This window comes from Lolium perenne, chromosome 2 (genome assembly GCF_019359855.2).
Source record: "Lolium perenne isolate Kyuss_39 chromosome 2, Kyuss_2.0, whole genome shotgun sequence".
Lineage (NCBI taxonomy): Eukaryota > Viridiplantae > Streptophyta > Magnoliopsida > Poales > Poaceae > Lolium > Lolium perenne.
In genome coordinates, this window is record NC_067245.2 from 235165733 (window position 1) to 235173591 (window position 7859).

Here is a 7859-nt window from a genome sequence, read left to right on the forward strand (position 1 = left end):
CCATCGTCCTCACAAAGACCTCATCACCTCATTTTGCATCCACTTGAGTAAAGGCGCGGCTTTCAGCCGCATAAGAATGGGAACAGATCTCGCGTGATATTGAATGACTCTGAGACAGACTGATGCATATAGTGCTGGATGTAAGTGGAAGGGTATGGCTGTGTATGGACAACAGTTCACAACAATGCAAGGGTGTGTTCGGTTCTGAAACAGCGTGGAATGGAATGGAATGGTTCCATTTCAGAGGAATGGAATGGTTACATTTTTTCGGTTGGGAAAAATGGAGAGCGGAACAGATCAAGGTTAAACTAATCATTTGCCTCAAAATTGTAATTAGCAATTGCAAATGACATTTAATCTCAAAATCGTAATTAACAGCGCCTAATGGTGCTCTTTTAATCTAAAAATCGTAATTAACATCATTTTTTGTTGGGTTAGGGGAATTGGAGAGTAGATGAACATTACTGTATGATGATTGTAAGCAAACGAATTTGGTGTTTCTAAACTTTTGGCTTCGAGATATTATGGGCTTCAACTATAGCCTACCCCAACTTGTTTGGGACTGAAAGGCTTGGTTGTTGTTGTTGTTGTTGTAAACTTTTGGCAAGCATTAGAAAAAATCGATAATAAACAGACAAATATCAAGGCATGTTTTGTGGATTAAGAAAATATACCATATTCATTAAAAGATCACCACCCAGCGGGCGCGTGGCTTTGTGCTTGTAGAGGCATTTAGAAGATGGGGGCGGCATCAACAAACTGGCAGCCTGATCAGCCGCAGTTTTGATCTTCCTTTTGAGTAAAGGCCCTAAAGTTTCAGTCTGCATATGAATAGTAAAACAAAAGGCAGACCTCAAAGTTGATATTGAATTACTGTATGAGATAGACTGATGCATATAGTGGATGCTCTTAGCCTTTTGCACCATGAACACTAGCTATGGACAGACAAAAAAAACTACTCCAGTTGACTCAGCTTTGTCTAGATACCTCCATCCCAAAGCTTAAGGCTTATTTATTTTTGAGAAATCAAAACAAGTAAAGTTTGACCAAAATTTTAGAACATTCTATCAACAAATATAATATTGTGTAGATACCGTAGGAAAATATATTTCACAACCTATTTAATGATATTAATTTTGTATTTTGCATGTTAATGATTTTTGGTAAAAGCTTAGTCAAACATGGTATAGTTTGACTTTCTAAAAATAATATAATCCCTAAGCTTTGGGATGGAGGTAGTAGTATCTAGAGCTAAAAACACATCTAGATACATCCGTATCTACAGATAGTTGAGTCAATTAATTTGGATCTGAGGGAGTATCAGATTCAGACTACATCATGGTAAGTTGGTTTAAAAAAATTACCCCTCGGAGGTCCCTCGCCACTCGGCGGTGGCATTTCGCTTCTTGTGCTTGCAGATCGGGCCATGCTCTGCGGCGGGTGGGGCGCTATTCTCGTTCCCCATAGCCTCAAGACGGAACCCGGAGGTACCAACCGATACGAGAGAATATAGAGCATGGTGTCACAGAGGCTTTATGCACAAACAGCTGAAGACATGTGCTACTTTAAGCATCTTCCAGAACAGGAACAGATTGAGGATGCAGACAGACAGAGTGGATAAGCAAACGGAGTACCTGCTTTGCGGGGCTGGGGACGCAGCTCAGGCTCAGCCAACTGCCCACATGCGTGGTGGCCTGATGCGTCCAATTTGCATCACTATTTTATATCATAATTTGCTATTATTCATTGATATATTTCATATTGGGACACAATACTTATGTTATTTCATCTATTTTGCATGTTTCATCATTATTGGAGGATCAAGCACCGGAGCCAGGATTCTGCTGGAAAAAGCACCGTCAGAACGCAATATTTCGGAAGATCAACTGTGGGAGGAAATTATACCAAAAATCCTATTTTTCAAGATGACGAAGGAAGCCAGAAGGAGGGGCCAGGAGGACCCAGGGTGGGCCCACACCCTAGGGCGGCGCGGCCCATGCCCTGGCCGCGCCGCCATGTGGTTTGGGGGCCCACGACCCCTTTCGCCTCCTTTTCTTCGCGAAATCCTTCGTCCGAAAACCTAAGCCACGAGGGTACCTCGCGAAGAGTTACAGCCCGCCTCTGCGGGGCGGAGAACACCAGAGAGAAAAGAGCTCTCCGGCGGGCAGGAATCCGCCGGGGAAATTCCCTCCGGGAGGGGGAAATCGACGCCATCGTCACCGTCATCGAGCTGGACATCATCTCCATCACCATCATCATCATCTCCACCATCATCACCGCCGTCATCACCGCTGGACACCGTCACCGCCTTAGCAATTTGGGTTTGATCTTGATTGTTTGATAGGGGAAACTCTCCCGGTATCGATCTCTACTTGTTGTTGATGCTATTGAGTGAAACCATTGAACCAAGTTTATGTTCAGATTGTTATTCATCATCATATCACCTCTGATCATGTTCCATATGATGTCTCGTGAGTAGTTCGTTTAGTTCTTGAGGACATGGGTGAAGTCTAAATGTTAGTAGTGAACTATGGTTGAGTAATATTCAATGGTGTGATATTTAAGTTGTGGTGTTATTCTTCTAGTGGTGTCATGTGAACGTCGACTACATGACACTTCACCATTTATGGGCCTAGGGGAATGCATCTTGTATTCGTTTGCCAATTGCGGGGTTGCCGGAGTGTGACAAACCTAAACCCCCGTTGGTATATCGATGCAGGAGGGATAGCAGGATCTCAGAGTTTAAGGCTGTGGTTAGATTTATTCTTAATTACTTTCTTGTAGTTGCGGATGCTTGCAAGGGGTATAATCACAAGTATGTATTAGTCCTAGGAAGGGCGGTACATTAGCATAGGTTCACCCACACAACACTTATCATAACAATGAAGATTATTTAGCCGTATGTAGCGAAAGCACTAGACTAAAATCCCGTGTGTCCTCGAGAACGTTTGGTCATTATAAGTAAACAAACCGGCTTGTCCTTTGTGCTAAAAAAGGATTGGGCCACTCGCTGCAATTATTACTCTCGCACTTTACTTACTCGTACTTTATTCAACTGTTACATCAAAACCCCCTGAATACTTGTCTGTGAGCATTTACAGTGAATCCTTCATCGAAACTGCTTGTCAACACCTTCTGCTCCTCGTTGGGATCGACATTCTTACTTATCGAAAATACTACGATACACCCCCTATACTTGTGGGTCATCAAGACTATTTTCTGGCGCCGTTGCCGGGGAGTGAAGCGCTATTGGTAAGTGGAATTGGTAAGGGAAACCTTCTTGTTTGTGCTGATTTTATTTCTGCTCTGCTATAAGTCATTATGGAGAGATCTTCTCTTCAATTTTTATTTGGGAAATCTACTACTACTGCAACGGTAGTGGATGAGGCGCCAGGTGAGGAAGTGATACCATATAAAATACCTATGAAAATTATTGAACGTGTTATGGATAACCGCTATGAAGGGGATGGAACTGTCCATCCTGGTGATCATTTACTGTTTTTACATGAATTATGCGGTCTATTCAAGTGTGCAGGTATTGCTATGGATGAAGTGAGGAAGAAACTATTCTCTTTATCGCTGTCTGGTAAGGCGGCGCATTGGTATAAATTACTGGATAATGGGGATTCTCTTGAATGGAATGATATTGTGCCCCGATTTTATTCTAAGTTCTATCCTCCAAGTGAAATTCACAAGGATCGGAATCGCATATATAATTTTTGGCCTCGTGATGGAGAGAGTATTGCCCAAGCTTAGGGGAGATTGAAGTCTTTAATGCTCAAATGCCCCATTCATGAGCTTCCTGGTAATATTATTATTGATAATTTCTATGCAAGACTTTCTTTTCAAGACAAGACCTTGCTGGATACTTCTTGTTCTGGATCATTTACACGTAACAAAGAAGAGTTTAAAAGGGACCTTCTTGATCGGATCCAAGAAAATACTGAAGGATGGGAGAACGACAAGGATAGAGAATCAGGTATAATTTATGATTATAAATGCATTGAAGCTTTTATGGATACTGATAAATTTCGTAATATGAGTGCTACATATGGTCTTGATTCTCAAGTTGCTGTAAATCTTTATAAAGCTTTTGCCTCTCATTATGAATTGCCAAAGAAGAATTTTGATAAGTATCATGAACCGTATAAAGATAAAATTGATTCATCTATTAATAAATGCGTTGTAGTTGAAAGCTATGATCATGTTATTCCTGAAGCTTATATTGAAAAAACTCCTTTCCTCGCTAAAATGAAGGAGTACTCTGTTATAAATAGTGCGGTTCATAAAAGTGAAAAGAAACCCGTAGAACCTGAAGAACAAATAAAAAGTTGAACTTTCTTGTTGCAATAATTAAAGATCTTGTGACTGAAAATGTGGAGGATGGTCATATTATTTTCTGTGAAGATGCTTCTAATATTATTTCACATCCTAATAAACCCAAACAAGCTAGTGTTCCTATGCTATCTGTTAGAATTGGTGATCATTGCTATTATGGATTATGTGATATTGGTGCAAGTGTTAGTGCTATTCCGTATGAGCTTTACACGGAGATTATGCACGAAATTGATTCTTGTGAACTTGAAGATATTGATGTGGTTATTCAGCTGGCTAATAGAGAAACTATTTCTCCAATTGGTATTGTTCGAGATGTGGAAGTTTTATGCGGTAAGATTAAATATCCTGCTGACTTTTTGGTACTTGGTTCTGCTGCTAGTGATTATTGTCCTATTATCTTTGGTAGACCTTTTCTAAATACTTGTGGAGCTATTATAGATTGCAAGAAAGAGAAAATTTTGACTAAATTTGCTGGTGAATCTTATGAGTTTAACTTCTCTAAATTTACCAAAACTCCTTATAAAGCTGATTTGCCTAGTGATGATTTTAAAATGGAGCAGTGTGCATCTATTGTTCTTGTTCCTAATAATCCTTTGCAGCAACATTTGGAGGATAGCGAGAGTGAAGTTTTTAGGAAAGAAAGAGATGAGCTTGAGGAAATTTTTCTTCGCCAACCTATTCTCAAGCATGATTTACCGGTGGAAGATTTGGGTACAACACCTCCACCAAAGGAAGATCCTGTTTTTGATTTAAAGCCTTTACCTGATAATCTTAAATATGCTCATATTGATGATAAGAAAATATATCCTGTTATTATTAGTTCTAAGCTTTCAGAGATTGAGGAAGAAAGGTTATTGGAAATATTGAAGAAGCACCGAGGAGCTATTGGCTACACTCTTGATGATTTGAAAGGGATTTCTCCTTCTATTTGCCAACATGCTATTAATATGGAAGATGATGCAAAGCTTTGTTGTTGAACATCAGCGTCGTCTAATTCCGAAGATGAAGGAAGTGGTAAGGAATGAGGTATTACGACTTCTTGAAGCTGGTATTATATATCCTATTGTTGATAGTAGATGGGTTAGTCCTGTGCATTGCGTTCCCAAGAAAGGAGGAATGACTGTTGTGCCTAATGATAATGATGAGCTCATTCCTCAAAGAGTAGTTGTAGGGTATAGAATGTGCATTGATTTTCGAAAAGTTAATAAAGTTACTAAGAAAGATCATTACCCTTTACCATTTATTGATCAAATGCTAGAAAGATTGTCTAAAAATACTCATTTTTGCTTTCTTGATGGTTATTCTGGGTTTTCACAAATTGCTGTTAAAGCTAAAGATCAAGAGAAAACCACTTTTACTTGTCCCTATGGAACTTATGCTTATAGACGCATGCCTTTTGGTTTATGTAATGCTCCTGCTACTTTTCAAAGATGCATGTCTGCTATTTTTCATGGTTTTTGTGAGAGTATTGTAGAGGTATTCATGGATGATTTTTCCGTCTATGGGAATTCTTTTGATAGTTGCTTGCGAAACCTTGATAAAGTTTTGCAGAGATGTGAAGAAACTAACCTTGTTCTTAATTGGGAGAAATGCCACTTTATGGTTAATGAAGGAATTGTATTGGGACATAAAATTTCTGAGAGAGGTATTGAAGTTGATAGAGCTAAAGTTGAAGCAATTGAGAAGATGCCCTATCCGAGGGATGTTAAAGGTATTCGTAGTGTTCTTGGTCATCTTTGGGTTTTATAGGAGATTTATTAAAGATTTCTCCAAGATTTCAAAGCCTCTTACTAATCTTCTTCAAAAAGATGTACCATTTGTTTTTGATGATGATTGTAAGGAAGCTTTTGAAACTCTTAAGAAAGCCTTAACAACTGCTCCTATAGTTGAACCTCCTGATTGGAACTTACCCTTTGAGATTATGTGTGATGCTAGTGATTTTGCTGTAGGCGCTGTTCTTGGAATGACGAGTAGATAAAAAACTGAATGTTATTCATTATGCTAGTAAAACTCTTGATGCTGCTCAAAGAAATTATGCTACAACTGAAAAAGAATTATTAGCTGTAGTCTTTGCTTGTGATAAATTTAGATCTTATATTGTTGATTCAAAAGTTACTATTCATACTGATCATGCTGCAATTAGATACCTTATGACAAAGAAAGATGCTAAGCCGAGGCTTATTAGATGGGTACTTCTTTTGCAAGAATTTGATTTACATATTGTAGATAGGAAAGGTGCTGATAATCCTGTTGCTGATAATTTGTCTAGATTGGAAAATATTGCTTATGATCCTGTTCCTGTTAATGATAGTTTTCCAAATGAGCAATTGGCTATAATAAAGGTGAGCTCGCGAGACAGTCCTTGGTATCTTGATTATGCTAACTTTATTGTTTCCAAGTACTTGCCTCCAACCTTTTCAGCTCAGCAAAGGAGGAAATTCTTTTATGATTTGAGGCATTATTTCTGGGATGACCCACACTTATATAAAGAAGGAGTGGATGGTATTATGCGAAGATGTGTTCCCGAATATGAACAACAGGAGATATTGAGTAAATGTCATGGTAGTGCTTATGGAGGACATCACACCGGAGAAAGAACCGCGCAAAAGGTTCTACAATCAGGTTTTTATTGGCCAACTCTCTTCAAGGATGCGAGAAAGTTTATTTTATCTTGTGATGAATGCCAAAGGGTTGGTAATATCTCCAGACGCAATGAAATGCCAATGAATTATACTCTTGTTATTGAACCGTTTGATTGTTGGGGATTTGACTTCATGGGACCTTTTCCGTCTTCAGAGGGTAACACTCACATACTTGTTGCTGTTGATTATGTTACTAAATGGGTGGAAGCTATACCTACAAAAAGTGCTGATGGTGAGACCTCTTTAAGAATGCTTTTAGATATTATTTTTCCTAGATTTGGAGTGCCTAGATATATTATGACTGATGGAGGTTCTCATTTTATTCATGGAGGTTTTAGAAAAACTCTTGCTAAGTATGGTATTAATCATAGAATTGCTTCCGCTTATCATCCTCAAACTAGTGGTCAAGTAGAATTATCAAATAGAGAGATTAAGTCTATTTTGGGAAAGACTGTTAATAAAACTAGAAAGAATTGGGCTAGTAAATTGAAGGATGCACTTTGGGCTTATAGAACTGCTTATAAAAATCCCATGGGAATGTCACCTTATAAAATGGTTTATGGGAAAGCTTGTCATTTACCTCTAGAACTAGAGCACAAAGCTTATTGGGCTGTTAGAGAATTAAATAAAGATCCAAAACTTGCCGGTGATAAGAGGTTGTTGCAATTAAGTTCTCTAGATGAATGGAGAAGTGAAGCCTATGAAAATGCTAAACTCTTTAAAGAGAAAGTTAAAAAATGGCATGATAGGAGGATTATCAAAAGAGAATTTAATATTGGGGATAAAGTCCTATTGTATCGGTCTCGTCTCAGATTCTTTGCAGGGAAATTACTCTCGAAATGGGAAGGACCGTATGTTGTCGAGGAGGTGTATCGTTCA